The sequence below is a fragment of the Oryx dammah genome, unplaced genomic scaffold (assembly GCF_014754425.2).
Source record: "Oryx dammah isolate SB20612 unplaced genomic scaffold, SCBI_Odam_1.1 HiC_scaffold_18, whole genome shotgun sequence".
Classification (NCBI taxonomy): domain Eukaryota; kingdom Metazoa; phylum Chordata; class Mammalia; order Artiodactyla; family Bovidae; genus Oryx; species Oryx dammah.
The window spans coordinates 87489746-87510856 of record NW_024070202.1 but is presented as its reverse complement, the minus strand read 5'-3'; the positions used below and the strand labels follow the sequence as shown (position 1 = coordinate 87510856).

Below are 21111 nucleotides of genomic sequence, written 5' to 3'. Positions count from 1 at the left end.
TCAAGCTGTTAGGATTCATCTGTGCTGTAAGTGTACTCTTAAAGAGGCTTAGTAAAATGCAGACTAAACTTGTTTTAGATATTCTTTGACTAAGCAGTTTAAACGTAATGAAAATAAGTTTCCCCCACATATTTTACAGATTGAGAACCTCAGAATGCGCTAACATATTTTGTAAACAGAGCTTTTCCAAAATTTGATAAACACAAGCTGGATTTGTGCTTATGAAAAAAATGGGCAACTACCACACTTCTTAATCACTGATAGAAATAGGAATTTCTGCATTGTCTCTAGATAGCTTAGTAAGGAGATGGAGTTTAGAGTGAATTTCTTTCTTAGCCTTCAAATGAAAACTGTAGATGCAGAAGGTTGTGAAAGATTCAATAATTATCCGTTAACCTGACTGGGACTTTGGAAAGCAGATTCCATGCTCTTACATTGAAACTCTTATTAGAACATGAAAAGCTGTTATAAGAGACTTTGGAAGAAGCATTTTTTTTTTTTCCCTGTGAATTCTTTAGAAACACAGTGTAGGGGAGGAAAAATAATTTTCCTTCTATCCTTCTAGGTTCTTGGCTGAGACAATGTATGTAATAAAAGACAGATTAACAGGAGAAAAGCAAACAGAAGTTTTAATATCACATATACTTCCTATGGACATGGACAGAGGAGGCTGGCGGGCTACAGTCCATGGGGTTGCAAAGAGTCAGACACGACTGAGCAATTAACACTTTCATTTTTTCATGCTTCCTATATACATGGAAAAGACTCCAGAAAACTCCCCGAGTCACTCCCTGAAATTACCCAAGCTGCTGTCTTAAACATCATTTCCATTTAAAGACAAAACACACTTGGGGGAGGGAAGCCAGTTATGGGAGATTTTCAGGCAAAGCACAGTAAACAAGGGGATGGTTATTACTTAGATTTAAGTTACTTGCCTTATCCATTGATAACTCAATGATAAATTCATTGGTAAGAGTTTCAGAAACCTGATCCCCTCCTTATTTACTGGAATAGAGAGGGAGACACCCTTTTGCAATTGGAAATTTCCCTTATAAATGTCTTTCAGAAGGGCAACTTCTACTTGGTTTTCAGAGATTCTGCTATTTCTTAAGAAACCAGCTCGAGATAATCCTTATGCCAAAGAAGCATATTTTTGGGGTGATATATTCTCCCCCTCAGTAACTTCTGGGTATAAATATCTAGATTTCCTAGATGTAGTTTCTCTTTTCCACCATCCACTGCTTCTGAGTTTGTCTAGTGTGGCTTGCTTGAAGCTGCTGGTTGGCTTGGTGTGTCAGACTCTTGAAGGAAAAGTAAGAGCATCACATTTTAGACACTGATGCAGAGTATATGGCCTGTTACCTTGGAAATATTTTAACTTGCAGCAATCTCAGAGTAAAACAAAATGCTGTGGAGGGCAGAGAGAACAAAGGGCACTCGGGGCTTGGCTTCCGTGAGACATGGTAGAGCTGGGTTTCTGCATCTGATTTTGAAGACCTTCAAGCCTTGGTTCCCGGGTGGCTTCCCTGGTGGCTCAGATGGTAAAGAATCCACCTGCAATGCAGGAGACCTGGGTTCAATCCCTGAGTCAGGAAGATCCCCTGAAGGAGGGAATGGTTACCCACTCCAGTATTCTTGCCTGGAGAAGTTCATGGACAGAGGAGCCTTGTGGGCTACAGTCCATGGGGTCCCAAAGAGTTGGACACAACTGAGCCAACAACACTTGCACTTTTTCACGTGAGCCTTGGGGAGCCCTGGCTCCCCTCAGAGGAAAGCAGAGCATAGACTGGGTGCATGATAGCCTATAGACACAGGCTCTCCATTCTCTGAGGTTGCACAGGCGTTTGCCAGCTTGAGAGGAAACTTTCTGTCCTTTGCTCTCTTTCTGTGTAAACTGAGGAGACATTCAGACTCCCTTGTCCTCTTTGACCCAGCAGTGACTCGGCATCTGTGGGCTCTGTCTGAGGAAGGGCTTGTCCTGGCACACAATCTCAGCGGGGACTTCTGTCTTAGTCATGCTAGCTACTGGGCTGGAGAGTAAAGGCATTGCTCTTCTTGGATGTCTGTAAAACCAGAGCTTAGCTTTAGGCGAATACTGAGGTATGCTGATGTCGATTTAAAAAATGCACAAGTTATGAGTGAAGTTTTTTTTGAGGCAAAATGAGAACTGCAGCCTGGGAGACAGCACCTTAGATAGCTTTGAGAAACTGCTCCAAAGAGCAGGGGAGAAGTAGGGGGGAAGGTCAGTATATATGTGGTTTTGATGAAGGGAGAGTACATGCCATCAAGCATATATGTTTCCAGAAGGTTTCTGCCTAGTCATGAGGCACAGTCATCACCATGAAGGATTTTAGTACTTTTCTAGATAGGAGGAGATGCAAGAATTGGGCTCGTGAAATTGAATCCTGAAAATACCTCAGAATCTTGACAGTTCCCCCTGCCAACCCCAAGCATCAGTTTAATTCAGTAGCTCAGTGGTGTCCGACTCTTTGCGACCCCATGAATCGCAGCACGCCAGGCCTCCCTGTCCATCACCAACTCCTGGAGTTCACCCAAACTCATGTGCATCGAGTCGGTGATGCCATCCATCCATCTCATCCTCTGTTGTCCTCTTCTGCCCCTGCCTCCAATCCCTCCCAGCATCAGAGTCTTTTCCAGTGAGTCAACTCTTTGCATGAGGTGGCCAAAGTATTGGAGTTTCAGCCTCAGCATCAGTCCTTCCAATGAACACCCAGGACTGATCTCCTTCAGGATGGACTGGTTGGATCTCCTTGCAGTCCAAGGGACTCTCAAGAGTCTCCTCCAACACCACAGGTCAAAAGCATCAATTCTTCGGTGCTAGAGTGCCTCATTTCTGCCCTCTACCCTGCACTCCTTTCAGGAGATATTGAAGGTCAGCAGCTGCAGAAGCACATGAGTTAATTTCTGTAGAGGTAGATGGCAAGTGCCAATTTATAGTTGGTACTCTGAGATCATCTCATGGCAAATTACCCTGGAGCACTGGACCAGAGTAGTTACCTTCTATTCCTAGCTATACTTCTGTTCTCTAGGCACCTTTTACTTGAGCCACCAGGGAAGTCCCCTTAACCAGCACTTAATGCCTTTACCACTCACTGCAGCTATTCCTGTTCCATGCCATGAACATGTTGTTTGCTTCCTTTCTATACTGGGAAGCAAAACTTGCTTCAAGGAGATTAAGTAAATAATACTTAAGAGCAATAACTGATAATGCTGTCTGGGTTTGAATATAACTTTACTCATTTCTGGCAGTGTGAGTTGAAGCAAAATTATTTTTGAAAGTGTTTTCCTGTGTGTTAAATTGGCAAAATGAGAGTTTCTTTCCTATAGGGGTGTTGTTAATGATTCAATGAAGAGAAAAAAATCTTTAAGTATATCTGAGTATGTGTTGGCCATTTTTCAAGCAAGTGGAATGATGTAAAAACAGTAAGTGCAATAAGATGAGAAAAGATAGAGTTGTGCACATAATTATAGAAGAAAGTAAAAGATCCATCAGAGTTTGAAAGGAGTTTATCATAGACACCTTCTGGTAGGAGGTGAGTGAACTAGATTAGAAGAGGTGAATATGTGGAATAATGGAGAAGAGAGACTTAAGTTCTGGTCTTTTTTTAAAATTTAAATTTATTTATTTTAATTGGAGGCTAATTACTTTAGAATATTGTATTGGTTTTGCCATACATCAACATGAATCCACCACGGGTGTACACGTGTTCCCCATCCTGAAGCCCCCTCCCACCTCCCTCCCTGTACCATCTCTCTGGGTCATCCCAGTGCACCAAGCATCCTGTATCCTGCATCGAACCTAGACTGGCGATTCGTTTCTTATGTGATATTATACATGTTTCAGTGCCATTCTCCCAAATCATCCCACCCTCTTCCTCTTCCATAGAGTCCAGAAGACTGTTCTATACATCTGTGTGTCTCTTGCTGTCTGACATACAGGGTTATCGTTCTGGTCTTTAGAATAGTGGTCCTCAAACTGCAGCATGCTAGTCACTTGAGCATTAGGCCGAGCTAGAGATGTGCTTCTGTTTAAGTCTGAAAGCCTGAGAATTGAGGGGCTGATGGTGTGTGTCAGAGGCTGAAGACTAAGAGCTCTGATGTCCAAAGGCAGGAAAACGATGGATATCCCAGCACAGGTACAGAGAGCAAATTTGTTTTTCACCTTCTTTATTCTTCTTGAATCATCAGTGGACTGGGATCCAGTGCCCAGCAGCAGTGGTGAGGACAGTCTTTACCCACACTCCTGGTTCAAATGCTAATATCTTTGGGACGCACCCTCATAGACACACCCAGATACATCATATTAGCCTTTTCTGAGCCCAGTCAAGTCGACATGTAAAATTAATCATCACATCACCTTTCGTGTTGTGTTCTGTGTCTTGGGACCTCATTTTTTACTGCATTCAGCCTATTTGATCTTGCTGTTCCTTACCAAGATGTAAGTCATTGGTCTGCCTCTTTCTTTACATTTTTGGCTGTGTATTTGAAGGGCTACCAGCAGAGTCTATTTCACAAGTTATATCACAATTCCCTTCTATAATGATTCTCGGGCTGAATTTCTGAATATACATAGCTCATTGAAAAACTTGATGTGGCATTTCAAACCCCTCCTGATAGGTTTCCTGTTTCCTTTTACCTCTAACTTGTGCTTCCAGGTGGTTCAGTAGTAATGAATCTGCCTGCAATGCAGGAGATGTGAGTTTGATCACTGAGTCAGGCAGATCCCTTGGAGAAGGAAATGTCAACCCACTTCAGTTTTCTTGCCTGAAAAATCCCAAGGACAGAGGAGCCTGGCACGCTGCAGTCCATGGAGTTGCCAAAGAGTCGGACACGACTGAGTGACTGAACAACAAACTCAGTTTACCTTTGAGATTTACAAAGCATACCTATCAAGATGAAACTGGAGCCTATTATACAGAGTGAAGTAAGCCAGAAAGAAAAACACCAATACAGTATACTAATGCATATATATATGGAATTTAGAAAGATGGTAATGATAACCCTGTATACGAGACAGCAAAAGAGACACAAATGTATAGAATAGTCTTTTGGACTTTGTGAGAGAGGGAGTGGGTGGGATGATTTGGGAGAATGGCATTGAAACATGTATACTATCACATAATTAAATAAATATTAAAGATTCTCAACATTTATAAAATATTAACTATTTTCATTGGTATTTGAGAGATTTATACCTTTTGCTTTAGGCTAAATTCAGTATACGATCTTTTTAGCGTATGAAGCAATTTGTCTTCCACGAGGTTGTTAAATCAATTTTATATCTTTTTATTCCTTTATAACTTTTATTCCTTAGAGTAGGGGTGAATAAACTTTGCTTATTAGATTTTATGGTACCTTTATCACTTAATATTTGAACATCCTCAGCACTTTAATATGACTAAATGGAATATGTAAGATGCAGTGCTGGCCATTTATTACTTTGCATTTCAGTAAATGTTCCAAAAACTCAATTGTGAAATTCCTGCAAATACATAAAGTCACTCAGTCGTATCTGACTCTTTGTGACCCCACAAACTGTAGCCCACCAGGTTCCTCTGTCCATGGGACTTCTCCAGGCAAGAATACTGGAATGGGTAGCCCTTCCCTTCTCCAGGGATCTTCCCAACCCAAGGACTGAACCCAGGTCTCCTGCATTGCAGGAGGATTCTTTACCATCTGAGCCGCTAGGGAAGCCCAATATGGGAATTCATCATATTTCCTTACTCCTGAGTTTTTCAAATACATATATACTCCAGTTGTCTCCTTCCATATTTTAAGTACCATGATGTCCAATATTTTGTTTCCTTCTGTCTCTTTAAACATCTGGGTACCATGACTTTTCCTGGATAATAACTTATATATCAGATACTCCTGTTGGCTCTAGTTCCGTAAAGTTCATTTCAGCCACTAATGCTTGGTCCTAGAAAGTAAAAGTGAAGTCGCTCAGTCGTGTCCGACTCTTTATGACCCCATGGACTATAGCCTGCCAGGCTCCTCAGTCCATGGAATTTTCCAGGCAAGAGTACTGGAGTGGGTTGCCGTTTCCTTCTCTGGGGTATCTTCCCAACCCAGGGATTGAACCTGGGTCTCCCGCATGGCAGGCAGATGCTTTACCGTCTGAGCCACCAGGGAAGCCCGTAAGTCGTAGACAAAACCCCAAGCTTCATTTAAAGTTGAGGATTCTCTCCTCTCCTTGAGGGCCACTTCATACTGAAGCCTGGAGTGTGATGGATGGTGCAGTTGGCTGCTTCTCTCCCGACCAGCTGGCCTGATATCTGACTCTCAAAGGGGAGACTAGCGTATAAACATGTGGTTGCCTCTTCTATTGCTTTATAACAAAAAAAGGTGGTGGGTGGGGAAATAAAGCATGGGACACCTTTGTAAGAGGGCTAATTTTAATTGGGCTGATGAGAAAAGGCTTATGGAGATAGTGGCATTTGAACTAATTCATAGATAAAGCTTCAACAAATGGGATGGGTTCAGAGGAGAAGTCGTGGCAGATAGGTTGGGAGGATTTCATAATGTGGTCAGATTGGCAGCATGAAGGGCATTGGAAGGGGTGAGTGATGAAGTATAGTTGGAAAAGTCAAATTGTAGATGTCCCTGTGTGTGTGTGTGCTTAATTGCCCAGTCACCTACATCTCTTTGTGACCCCATGGACTCATGTCTGTTGAGTCCGTGATACTGTCTAACGATCTTACCCTCTGTTGTCCCCTCCTCCTCCTGCTCTCTTTCTCAGCCTCAGCGTCTTTTCTAATGAGTTGACTCTTTGTATCAGGTGGCCAAAATGTTGGTGCTTCAGCGTCAGTCCTTCCAATGAATATTCAGGACTGATTTCCTTTAGAATGGACTGGTTTGATCCCCTTGCAGTTCAAGGGACTCTCAAGAGTCGTCTTCAGCACCATAGTTCAAAGGCATCAATTCTTTGGTGCTCAGCCTTCTTTCTGGTCCAACTCTCACTTCCATACATGACTACTGGAAAAACCATAGCTTTGACTACTTGGATCTTTGTTGACAAAATGATGTCTCTGCTTTTTAATATACTATCTACATTTGTCATAGCTATAATTTATACAAAACAGGTATTTTCTACTTAATTTATTACTTTCCATCCTAGTGTCTGAGTGCCAGTCTTCTAAAATGCTTCCTATGCATTAATACAGGATATCCAAGGATATTTTAGAATTCTTCTTATTCATATTGTGCATGCTTTTGTTGCAGGAAAGAGATGTGGTGCAGGAGAGGATGGTCACATCTCAGGCAAATCCCTGGGACAGCCACCAAGTGTGTGGGTTCTTGGCTTTGTGCAGGAAAGAATTCAAGAGGGAGCCATAGTAAAGTGAAGAAGGTTTATTTGGGGAGATACACACTCGGTAGAATATGGGCCATCTTGGAAAGCAAGAGGCCCCAGGGTATGGGGTGGTCAGTTTTTATACGAGTGGGTAATTTCATAGGTTAATGAGTAGGAGGAGTAGTCTAGCTATTTTGGGGAAGGGGTGGGGGTTTCTAGGAATTGGGCCACTGATCACTTTTTGACCTTTATGGTTGGCCTTGGAACTATTATGGTGCCTGTGAGTGTGTCATTTATCTTACTGATGTATTACAGTGAGTGCATACTGAAGCTCAAAGTCTAGTGGAAATCAGTGAGAAACCTATATGCAGGTCAGGAAGCAACAGTTAGAACTGGACATGGAACAACAGACTGGTTCCAAATAGGAAAAGGAGTACGTCAAGGCTGTATCTGGAGAAGGAAATGGATCCCACTCCAGTACTCTTGCCTGGAGAATCCATGGACAGAGGAGCCTGGTGGGCTGCAGTCCATGGAGTCACTAAGAGTTGGGCACGACTGAGCGACTTCACTTTCACTTTCAAGGCTGTATATTGTCACCCTGCTTATTTAACTTCTATGCAGAGTACATCATGAGAAATGCTGGGCTGGAAGAAGCACAAGCTGGAATCAAGATTGCTGGGAGAAATATCAATAACCTCAGATAGGCAGATGACACCACCCTTATGGCATAAAGTGAAGAAGAGCTAAAGAGCCTCTTGATGAAAGTGAAAGAGGAGAGTGAAAAAGTTGGCTTAAAACTCAACATTCAGAAAACTAAGATCGTGGCATCTGGTCCCATCACTTCATGGCAAATAGATGGGGAAACAGTGGAAACAGTGTCAGACTTTATTTTTTGGGGCTCCAAAATCACTGCAGATGGTGATTGCAGCCATGAAATTAAAAGACACTTACTCCTTGGAAGGGAAGTTATGACCAACCTAGATCGCATATTCAAAAGCAGAGACATTACTTTGCCAACAAAGGTCCGTCTAGTCAAGGCTATGGTTTTTCTAGTGGTCATGTATGGACGTGAGACTTGGACTGTGAAGAAAGGTGAGCACTGAAGAATTGATGCTTTTGAACTGTGGTGTTAGAGAAGACTCTTGAGAGTCTCTGGACTGCAAAGAGATCCAACCAGTCCATCCTAAAGATCAGTCCTGGGTGTTCGTTGGAAGGATTGATACTGAAGCTGAAACTCCAGTACTTTGGCCACCTCCTGTGAAGAGTTGACTCATTGGAAAAGACTCTGATGCTGGTAGGGATTGGGGGCAGGAGGAGAAGAGGACAACAGAGGATGAGATGGCTGGATGGTGTCACTGACTCAATGGACGTGAGTTTGAGTAAACTCCGCGAGTTGGTGATGGACAGGGAGGCCTGGCGTGCTGCGATTCATGGGATTGCCAAGAGCCGAACACGACTGAGCAACTGAACTGAACTGAGCTGCTATCTTGGACCTGTTGGTTCTAATCAGTTTACCGCGTGTCCTCAGGCTGTGTCATTCTTTTAGAGGTTGTGCCTTGCCCCCTTCCTCTCTCACTTTGGTTGTATCTACATTGTTATGGCTTGCTTTTTTGAAATGGGAACTCTTAGAAATAAATCTTCTAAAGATGTTTCTTTACTTTTTCTATTAGAAATCAGTGATTTGTTAGGTTGAAATTGGTATTCTTTATCATTAAGGATCCCTTTTAGAGTAAAGGGCAAGAAGGGCATTTGTTTTAACTTTAAAATTATGAAAGCTTACACTGATTTTAGAAGATGAATTTAATATGAATGTGAAACCCAGGTTATATCTGGGTTGTGTTTTTACTCAACTAGTTTTCTTGTATTTGTGATACTTGACCCCAACTTGAAGGTGTTGGTTCTCTTCAGGCAGGGCTGGTCTCTTCCTACTGGGGGCTCTAGATAAGGAGCTGGAAGCAGAAAGCCCTAGAGTCAGCTTTGGATAGGGTTTGTGTTCAGTCCTATTCTCATCTTGGTGCCCCAATTGCTTAGAAACTGGATTCCTGCCTTACTAATCTAGGATCATGTATCTGCTGGGTATCCCAGTTTCCTTTCGGATGCAAGGTACTCATCTTGAATTCCTTGTTCTTCTTTTTGTCAGACCTCTTGGCTCATAATACCTTCCAGCTTGCCTTCCACCTGGATCCTGTTTTCACTTTCAACTTTTGGCTTTTGAATGCTCCACCTTCTCCACACTTGCCCTTTTGATGTTGTAGACTCATCTTCCTCAGTTAGATCTGCTGTTAGACCTAGGTCTCTTTTCTTGCTTTTGTATTCTGATCTATGTGGAATTTCAAGTCAAGCCTTCCATTGTCTGTCATGTCAGATGGCTTAATTTTATGGTTGAAATTACTTTTCCTTTGTTAGGTGTCATAACCTGGCATGATAGCATAATTCCTCAAGGAAGTTAACTGTTATGCATATCACACATAACTTGTATGCTGTGTATTTTCAAATATTATCCATTGTATCAGACTGTAGCCCCTGGTGACTCAGATAGTAAAGAAAGTGAAAGTCACTCAGTCATGTCTGACTCTTTGCAACCCCATGGACTGTACAGTCCATGGAATTCTCTAGTCCAGAATACTGTGGAGTGGGTAGCCTTTACTTTCTCCAGGGGATCTTCAACCCAGGGATTGAACCCAGGTCTTCTGCATTGCAGGCAGATTATATACCAGCTGAGCCACAAGGGAAGCCCAGGAATACTGGAGTGGGTAGCCTATCCCTTCTCCAGCAGATCTTCCCAACCCAGGAATTGAACCAGGGTTTCCTGCATTGCAGGCGGATTCTTTACCAACTGCCCAGATAGTAAAGAATCAGTCTGCAATGCAGGAAACCTGGGTTTGATTCCTGGGTTGGGAAGGTCCTTTGGAGAAGGAAATGGCAACCCACGCCAGTATTCTTGCCTGGACAATTCCATGGAGAGAGGAGCCTGGCAGGCTACAGTACATGGGGTCCCAAAAAATTGGACACAACTGAGCAACTAACATAAACACACACACACCCTTTATATCAAGTACTAGCTTTGTCTCCTCCATTGTTTCCCTCTCCAAAGGGTATCACTTTATTATCCGGACACACCTTGTCTCATCATTTCAGACCAAGGTATGTATATGTATATATGTATGTGTATGCCAGGTCTGCAGCTATATAACTTAAAGCTCTTCTAGATCCCTTGGAGTAGGAAATGGCAACCCACTCCAGTATTTCTTGCCTGGAAAATTCCACAGACAGAGAAGCCTGGCAGGCCACAGTCGATGGGGTTGCAAAGAGTCAGACGCAACTGAGCATACACACAAGAGTTTAACTAAGGACACATTCAAGAATCAGAGATGAAACTTAAGACTACATGTCCTAGCCCCTGCTAGTCTTTGATTCATGTACTTCTTTTTAAGAAGAATCTTTAAAAAAAAAAAACAGTTTTTTTTTGAAAATGATTTTTGGTTTTTTGATGCTAATGCAAAACCCATTAATGTGGGGTAGTGGGTAAGCGGATGATCTTCATCCCTATTCCTTGTCTTCTCTCCCCTGGGAAGTACCTCTGTACTGCATAAGCTAAGCCTGATTCTCATGACAGCTTTCTGCTTTCTGTGGCTGAGTAGTGACTTTATTTGCCATGGGGCTATTGTAGTCGCTGTCTGGCTTAGGGATCCTGGAATATAGGGAAATGATGAGAATTCTTCTTGAGCCATGAGGGCAGAAGGAAATACCTTCCAAACATGTGAATGATTAAAACCTAAATTTCTAAAGAAAGGAACTAAAAAGCAATACTGATGAACTAGTATGCAGACTGTTTTTTTTTTTTTTTTTTTGAAGCAGGCACTTAAAATCAAAAGTGAGAATGTTGAATCACTTACTAGTCTACTAGTAGGACTAGTAGTCCTTTAAAAAGTACTCCCTTCTTAAAAAATAAGTTACAATAACACCATTTCTATCTTGAAGTAGAATGCATAGATCTATAATATTTATTTAAGCATATTTGAACAAATGTAAAATATAATTATACAGTGTAAATCAATGTAATATAAATCAATGTAATACCCTATCTGTAGCATAAAGAAGTACAAATGACTTTAGAAAGTAATGTGTAAATCAGTATTCAATTAACTTGGGCATAACTACCCTGAAGACAACATTTAAAAGGGACGCGCTCATATTTAAATTGAAGGACTGTGTTTGGCAATCATCAGTGCAGACCTCTATAACTATGTGCTATTGTTGATTCCAGTACTGTGGCCAGTAACACGATTTTCCAAGCCCAGCAGATAACCACTGATAAATTTTCTCGTAGAACAGAATACTGCCTTTCATGGGTTTGCATAGTGGTTGTATTTCTGAAAAACTGTATATTAAAACCATGCAAAAATACTTCATTTATATAAACTAGGCTTAGTGTTAGGCTCAAACAGTAGGTGAATTATCTGTTAACAAGAATGTTCTGGAAGATGCTTGGAGCCCCAGCATGTCCTTCATGTGGCGGATCATCTACTGAGTCTAAGTTCCGCTTACCTAATGCCAGCTGCACCCCTCGTCACTGGGACAACCACAGGTAACCCCACAGATTTCCAAACTATCTCTCAATGAAGGTGGGATATGGCCACCTTAGAGACCCTCTGATCCCGTCTTTCAGCTGGTGCTTACCTGTGGGGGAGCTGCCTTGGGGCCAGGAGGAGGTGGGTGAGGACCCCCGTGACCCTCAGTGTGAGCACTTCTCTGAAACCAGATGAGTCCAAGGACCTGTCATTCATACACGCCAATGTCTCAAGTATGTATCATATTCTTGATAATAGTATTTACTTTTCTCTCCAGTAGAGCGTTCTTCTATAGAAATGTAGACTTTGACATTAGAGCTAAAATCTGGGAAAGATAGGTTGGTTATATGTTACATTAGAAGCACGTCTAGGGTTATAGTTTTGTGTGGTAAGGCAGTGGCTTCTAGAAAGGAGCAGAGCTAGTGGCTCCAGGATAGGGTGGGTGGATGTGTATATTTACATTTTTTCCTTTTTTAGGTTTTTAAAATTTATACATTTTGGCCACACTGTGTGGCATGTGGGATCTTAGTTCCCTAACCAGGGATTGAACCCCAGCCCCCTGAAGTGGAAGTACAGAGCCTTAACCACTGGACTGCCAGAGAAGTCCCTTACCTCTTAGGCATGGATTGATTTATACTTAGGTGTCCAGTGTAGACTGAGGTTTTTTCCCTTAAAACGCACACAGTCACACCATGCACTGGGAGGAAGTTCCTTCTGCTACCACATGATGGCCTTGTGCATTTGACTGGCTTTGCCCAATAGGATTTTACCAAATAATCAGTCACAACTGGGTTGATCCAGACCAGGAAAACTGTACATTTGGTTCATAGGTTATAAAGGAATAATATTTCTTGTTTAAATCCTTTACGTTTTAGAGCACTGTATAACATAGCTCAAGCTGCCTAGTATAAGAATCAGTCCAGATAGGAACAGCTGAGCATTCAGCTGCCCAAATTGTTAGTCCACAGAATTGTGAGCTATTACAGGATTGTTCCTTAGCTACTGTTTTGAGATGACTTGTTACTCAGTCGAAGCTAATCGATACATATTTGTGTGCAGTAAAAGCTTAGTTCTTGTTTTCTCTCTATCCCCACTCTTCTTGGTTGCCAATACTATGGCCATCTCCCTAATCCCTCTCCCTTGAGGTGTAAAATCTTACAGTTCTTCCCTTCTCTTGCCTCTCTGTGATGCTTCTAGTAACATCTTTATAGTCTGTTGCTTCTTTCAGTTCCCGAAAACAATAGGCCCTTGTTAGAACCATCTGGCCAAGCAAGACAGCTGCACTGTAGCCTTTGTTACAACTCAGTCTCCAGATCTCCATAATCAAGTGTGTAACTTCCCAGTGGGGCTTTACCACGAGAAAGATGTCATATAGCAGAACGAATATTAAATTTGAAGTCAGACTAGTCGAGTATAACCTGGGTAACTGTAAGTTGTGACCCTAAGAACTTTCTCTAATCTCTTCAAAATCTGTGTCTTCAGCTCTTTTCACCCATCACTTATTTTCTGTTTCAGACTTTGGCCTTGTTCTCTTCACTTCCAAAATGTTAACTGCATTTAACAACCCAGGCCTTTTCTGCTTCTGTCTCCTGTTAACTTGCAACCCCCAATTCACTGATACAATTTGTATTTTAGAGTAGGGTCCTCTCTGATTTATGCTGGGCCTTGAGGTCATTCATAATCTTTGATTCTGCCAGGTACTGCATTTAGCAGATCAAGCTGGACTAAAGGTGTCCTGGTCAAGATGTTTTTAGCTGCAAGTAATAAAATCTACTTGAAGGGGCTAAGAAACAGAAGGAGTAGTGATATTATTATAACGGAAATGTCTCATAGTGCTCAAGGGCAAGGTAATCAGCCAGGCCTCTTGAAAGCCTTGACTTGGGAACTGGAAACTCTTAGGAACAGAGACAGCCAGATTTGTTTTTCTGTCTGGGGCTGTGTGACCTCTCCCATTTGTCTCCGGTCTCATCCTTGGTACTGCGGTTTGGTACACTCAGTTTCTTCATGCCTAAGACTATGATACAGCCTTGGACTTGACATGTTATTAAACTACCTACCAACAGACTGCCTAGAAGAGGTGGTTTTGCATCCCTTGAAGAGGGAAACTCTGACCTAGCTTAGGGCAGGTGTGCTGAGAAGTGTGACATAAGTGTGAAAGGTTCACGTGGGATACACATGGGGTTGCCTCTGGCTAGGGCAAAGAAATTCTTGAAAGGACCTGCTATGATTAGGGCAGACAGACCCTGTGTGTTCTTTTTTTCTGAATAAACTGATTTTTGCCTCTCATGCCCTTATTTATGAAGTCAGAATCCGCAGTGGAATCTATAGGGATTGTGGGTGAAAAAAAATGTTTTTTAGTGTCTTCTCTTAACCTTTGTTCATACCTGATGATAAACAATAGGACTATCCTTGGATACCTACACTGTTTGAAACTGTCTTGTTGGTCCTGTAGAACACCAATGACTGAGGGTGGCAAGATAATGTCCATCTGGTAGCTGAGCCAGGAAGAATGGTACTGTAGTACTTCTGGCAAGAATGAACGTGGCTCAGTTGTGTCCAACTCTTTGTGACCCCATGAACTGTATGTAGCCCACCAGGCTGTCTGTCCATGGAATTCTCCAGGCAAGAATACTAGAATGGGTGGCAGTTTCCTTCTCCAGGGGAATATTCCTGACCCAGAGATCAAACCTAAGTCTCCTGCATTACAGGCAGATTCTTTACTGTCTGAGCCAATCTGGCAAGAAGGGATACAAAATACTGTTCTGTTTAGTAGCTCTCAGCTCTTCAGTGGAAGTTAAGAAGATGGGGCTCCAGTACTAGGATGTAGTCAATGTGAGAAATCGATGCGGCTTCCTTCATTTCTCACTCAAGGCAGGGCTGGAGAAAGAGACAAACTTTTTTGCTGACCGATAGTTCACAACCATGATTTCATATTAGTGTCATCTGATAAGCCTTTAAGAAAAGCCTCATCCAGACCAAGTGAATCAGAACTCTGGAGCTTGTCCTTTTTCTAAGCTCTGTAGGTGATTCTAACATCAGTCACAATGAGAGATGACTTCTCTATCCTTTCTTGTTCCATTTCTAGGCTGGTACATTGTTCTGTGTAAGGCTTTTATGTTCTGGTAAGATTTCTGGGTAATCTATGTATCTAAAATGTGCTGGCTTTATGGATAAAAGGTTTTATTCACTTGTTAAGCAAATATAAGAGATGAAACTTGACAGATGGGAACTAGATATGCAGAGCCTTTTGCAGGACTTTGGGCTTTATTCTGTAAAATGAGATCTAGTGAAGACTGAGATCTAGTGAAGACTGTTAAAGCAAGATCAGGTGAGTGCTTTTAGAAAGATTCTTCTGGGCAAAAAAAGGAAGATAGAGGAAGGCAAGGTGAGTATCTGGGGAAGTCCTGGCAAAAACATGACCACTGGAAGTAAAGTATCTGCTGAGCAGGTGGATTAAAGATTTACTGTGTTGATAGGATGAATAGGATTGGATTATGGATTGGATGAGTATAAGAAAAAGATGGGGATTTATCGTGACTGCCATGTTTTGGATTGACTGATGGTGCATGGTGGTGGATTTCCTCAAGTTCGGGAATCCAGACAAAGCAGAGTTGAATCTGACGCTCGTGTAATTTGGGCACTTTGATGGGACTCACTGGCTCTTAAGGCCTAGTCTTATTCAGACTAAGCCGCTTTGAAGGGTCGGAAGCTAATAGTGTTATAAGCAGAGGTGTGGTTTTAAAAATTTTTAATTTATATTGGTGTATAGTTACAACAATGTTGTGTTAGTTTCAGGTGTTCAGTTCAGTCACTCAGTTGTGTCCGACTCTTTGCGACCCCATGAATTGCAGCATGCCAGACTTCCCTGTCCATCTCCAACTCCTGAAGTTCACCCAAACTCATGTCCATTGAGTTGGTGATGCCATCCAGCCATCTCATCCTCTGTCGTCCCCTTCTCTTCCTGCCCCTCAATTCCTCCCAGCATCAGTCTTTTCCAATGAGTTAACTCTTCACATGAGGTGGCCAAAGTATTGGAGTTTCAGCTTCAGTATCAGTCCTTCCAAAGAACACCAGGACTGATCTCCTTTAGGATGGACTGGTTGGATCTCCTTGCAGTCCAAGGGACTCTCCAGAGTCTTCTCCAACACCACAGTTCAAAAGCATCAATTCTTCAGTGCTCAGCTTTCTTCACAGTCCAAGTCTCACATCCGTACCTGACTACTGGAAAAACCATAGCCTTGACTAGACAGACCTTTGTTGGTGAAGTAATATCTCTGCTTTTGAATATGCTATCTAGGTTGGTCATAACTTTCCTTCTAAGAAGTAAGCATCTTTTAATTTCATGGCTGCAATCACCATCTGCAGTGATTTTGGAGTTTCAGGTGTATAGCAATGTAATTCAGTTATACAAATACACATCTATTCCTTTTCAGATTCTTTCTCATTTAGGCTCTGATAGAATATTGAGTAGAGTTCCCTGTGCTATATAGTAGGACTTTGATAATCTGTTTTATATATAGTAATGTGTATATATTAACCCCAACCACCTAATTTATCCCCTCCTCCCTTTCTTCTTTATTAACCATAGGTTTCTTCTTAAGTCTCTGAGTCTACTGCTGCTGCTAAGTCACTTCAGTTGTGTCTGACTCTGTGTGACCCCATAGACAGCAGCCCACCAGGCTCTCCTGTCCCTGGGATTCTCCAGGCAAGAACACTGGAGTGGGTTGCCATTTCCTTCTCCAATGCATGAAATTGAAAAGTGAAAGGGAAGTCGCTCAGTTGTGTCCAACTCTTAGCGACCCCATGGGCTGCAGCCCACCAGGCTCCTCTGTCCATGGGATTTTCCAGGCAAGAGTACTGGAGTGGGGCGCCACTGCCTTTTCTGAGTCTACTACTGTTCTGTAAATAAGTTCATTTGTGTCATTATTTTTTAGATTTAGTAATAAGTGCTATCATGATATTTGTCTTTCTCTGACTCACTTCTCTCAGTGTGATGATCGTTAGGCTTCTTCATGTTGCTGCCAATGGCATTATCTTGTTCTTTTTAGTGGCTGAGTAGCAGTCCATTGTATATGTGTACCACGCCTTCTTTACCCATTCCTCTGCCGATGGACATTCAGGTTGCTTCGTGTCTTTGCTGCTGTATATAGTGCTGCAGTAAACACTGCGGTGCATGGATCTTGTAAAATGATCATTTTCTTCAGATGCATGACCAGAAATGGGATTGCTGGATCATATGGCTCTATTTTTCAGTTTTTTAAGGAACCTCCAAGCTCTTCTCCATTAGTGGCTATACCAAATTACATTCCTACCAACAGTGTAGGAGGTTTCTCTTTTCTCCATACCCTCTGTAGCAGTTTTTTTTTTTTGGTAGACTTTTTGGTGATAGCCATTTTGACAAGTGTGTGGTGGTATCTTACTGTACTTCTGACTAGCATTTCTCTAAGTGATATTGAGCATATTTTTATTTTTGTCTGTATGTTGTCTTTGGAGAAATGCCTATTTAAATCTTCTGCCCATTTTTTTGATTAAGTTGTTTTTTTATATTGAGCTACATGAGGTTGTATATTTTGGAGATTAATTCCTTGTTGGTCACATCATTTGGAAGTATTTTCTACCATTTGGTGGGTTGTCTTTTCATTTTGTTTATGGTTTTCTTCATTGTGCGGAAGCTTTTAAGTTTAATTAAGTTCCATTTCTTTTTTCTTTCTTTACTCCAGTAGACGGATCCAAAAAGAACTTCTGTGACTTATGTCAGAGCATCCTGCCTGTGTTTTCTTCCAGAAGTTCTATATTCTGGTCTTACATTTAGGTCTTCAATCCATTTGAATGTGGTGTTAGAGAATGTTCTAATTTCACTGTTTTACAAGCAGCTGTCCAGTTTTCCCAGCACCATTATTGAAGAGATTGTCTTTTCTCCATCATATGTTCTTATCTCCCTTATTGACCATGGGTAGGTGAGTTTATTTCTGGGCTTTTTTTTTATCCTATTCCATTGATCTCTAAGTCTTTGTGCCAAAACAGTAGTGTTTTGATTACTGTAGCTTTGTAGTATAATCTGAAGTCAGGGATGAGATGGTTGGATGGCATCACCGGCTCTATGGACATGAGTTTGAGTAAGCTCCAGGAGTTGGTAATGGACAGGGAAGCCTGGTGTACTGCAGTCCATGGGGTCACAAGGAGTTGGACACGACTGAGCAACTGAATTGAGGTCAGGGAGCCAGATTCTTCTAGCTCTGTTTTCCTTTCTCAAGATAGATAAAGATTCCAAAGGGAGATGATATCCTGTACCTCTTGAAACAGGGTCATATCTGGTTAGAGGAGGTAGTTCACTAGATCTGAGTCAATTTACCTGGCAAACCAAAGGTCTTTGGAGGCCTTCACCTGGAGCTACCAGATACTGTTGTTAATCAGTAGGACATCTCAAGTTTATCATCTCTTAGTGTTGTAACTTTTTGACAGTAGAAAGTGACATTTCATAGGTCAAAACCTTATAGCCATACTATCAGACTATTTATATTCCTTCTAAACATTTTTTTAAATAGCTCTTTCTGTTATGGCAGATACATGTATATAAGTGGGTGGCTTTCATCCTCTCTCCATCCTTATATATTGAGGGTAAGTTTCTTCTGTGTGTTTTGGTATGGAAGAAAAATATCTTGTTTACTGAATGAGTACAGTCTTTTGCCTAGAAAAATTCATTCAGAAATGAGTCATCTGGTATTCACAGAAAGCATCGTTCCTTTAATGAAGCCTTTTGTTTTTCCAACTACAGTATCATTAGCCATTTCTGAAAATCAACATAATCTCTTAAGTACCTTAGTCATATGAAATGAAGGCATTGTTTTCCTTTGTGCCTTTTTCCACACCAAATGTGATAGCTGTGTTTTTGATTTCTGCCCCTGATTGTGGTTTCCTTTTAAAAACACTTCCCTGGTGTCATGGTTACTAAAAAGCTTAGCAGTCTCTCTCGCTTATTTGCTCTTAATTGTCTGTAGAGCAAAATTATGATTGTTTTCAAACTAAGCATTCCCCAGGCCCTTATTGGATAATGTAGACAAGTGTTTCCTTTCCTCGTTTTCTTTCTCCCTCTTTATGCCTCTATCTGTATTTGTTTGTATAATGGCCTTTGAACCTCTAGAGAGTATGTTGACATAACACTATCAACATATCAGCTTTCTTACTTTTCATTTTAATGTATATATTCACATAACCTTAACATATAAAGGATGTTCTTTATTTTTCATATGCCACATTATTAGCATTGTCTACATTGGACTTAGTAATGAGCTTAATTGACTTTCCCATATTGTCATATTTCTAGTTGTTTTGATTATTTTGATGTTAAGCATCAAAGTTTCTAAGATGGCTAAAGAGGACAAGAGAAAGGCTTCATGTTATCAGGGGCCTTTCACTGGGTTTCAAGGCAAGGCCTGAAACTGGCCAGAACAAAGCTGCAAAGCAGAGCCTTAAGCAGAAGAGGTTGTGAGGGTGGGCTTATCCTGCAGCACCAGATTTCTTTCCTTTGCTTTCCTGGACCCACCTTCTACTCTTCTCCAGTCTGCTCTCTGCCCCAGAGGCTGACCTATGTGGACGTGTGCCCTCCAGCTTCGGGTTGGAGTCTGGCCCATGGGAACCTGGCAGAAGGTAGAGCGAGCAAAGACATCTAAGCATTCATTCTCTGTCTCTCCATGAAGGTCATCTGGAGGAAATAGTATGCCTTAGCTGGAATTCACTGCTCTGCACAAAATAACCAAGTGTGTGATGATCCCGTGAGTTGCAGCAACTGCTCCTTCCCAGCTACCTGTTCAGCTTGGGCGATGTAAGAGCTCCAGGGCTGCTGGCACAGGTCAGGGTACCATCCGTTGGTTCCCTTACACCCCCTCCTTGTTAATCACCCTTTTGTAAATAAATCCTCCTCATGTTATCTCATTCTGAGCGTTACATCTCTTGTGTGTGTGGCCCTGACTGATGTATTGGTTATACTGGATATTTTGCTTAGAAGAACATTCTGAGTATCGTGTGTGGATACTAAGTCACTTCAGTTGTGTCTGACTCTGTGCAACCCTATGGACTGCAGCCTGCCAAGCTCTTTTGTCCATGGGATTTTCTAGGCAAGAACACTGGAGTGGGTTGCCGTCCCTTCTTCCAGGGGATCTTCCCAACCTAGGGATCAAACCCAGTTATTTTGAACTAGAAGAGCAGTCTCTTAGGTCTCCTGTGTTAGCAGATGGGTTCTTTACCACTAGCACCACTTGGGAAGCCCTCTGCCAAGCTGCTAAGTCGCTTCAGTCATGTCCGACTCTGTGCAAACCCATAGACAGCAGCCCACCAGGCTCCACTGTCCCTGGGATTCTCCAGGCAAGAATACTGGAGTGGGTTGCCATTTCTTTCTCCAATGCACGACTGGGTACCACTTAATAGGAATTATGCTCTTTAAATATGGATTTAGTTGACTCTGGCTGAGGTTATTCAGTTCTTCCTTATTATGATGGTTTTAGAAGGGATAGACGGGAATCCAGGTCAATTTTGGGGGCTATTTTATGGTGTGCAGAGAGGATAGTTGGTTTTTTTTTTTTTTGGTACATTCAGATCTTTGGATCTTCTCTTTTATTTTCACCAGCTGCTTGCAGCAAAGCTTGAAGGAAATTAATATTCCTTAAAAAACCTAATAAATATTCAGTTTTCATTTCTATCTCTACTTTGATAAAATCGTTTAAAAGAAAATGTGTTTTTCTATGAGGTGTAGATTTAAATGGAAAGTTTTCTATGGTGATATCTACATAATCATGGAATTCTTCTCAGTCCTTTAGTTTAATATCAAATATATCATATTAAATTTTATATAATTAGATTTGCTTTTCCAATTTTATGGTAGTGAGCTTGGATTTTAATGACTGTTAGTTTGTAATAAGGCTTCACTGGGAGCTCAGTTGATAAAGGATCTGCCTGCAATGCTGCAAAATTTGTAATAAATGTATCAAGTAGGGCTATACTGGCTTATCGCTTTCATTTTTTTTATAGAGTATTAGACAACATTTATTCTTTGAAATTAAATTTTGATTCATTTCATTAATAATTTTTTATTGATAGTTGATTAATATTCCAGAAAATATAGAATTAACTGAAATAATTGACATTTTGAATATTCAGGTTTTTTCATAAAGGGACATTCATTTGCATTATTTCTTACACTCTCATACTGTTGCATAATTTTGTTTATTGCAA

At 41.4% G+C, this 21111-nt stretch overlaps 1 protein-coding gene and 1 non-coding gene across 20 annotated transcripts in view; one reads left to right on the top strand and one right to left on the bottom strand.

Moving 5' to 3' along the window:
- CADPS2 (calcium dependent secretion activator 2) overlaps positions 1-21111 on the top strand; it is a 575633-nt gene that overhangs the window by 25384 nt on the left and 529138 nt on the right. The gene's annotated exons all lie outside the window — the stretch shown is intronic.
- On the bottom strand, positions 6082-6153 carry TRNAG-GCC. Its single transcript has one exon. It is a non-coding gene; the product is annotated as a tRNA-Gly (tRNA).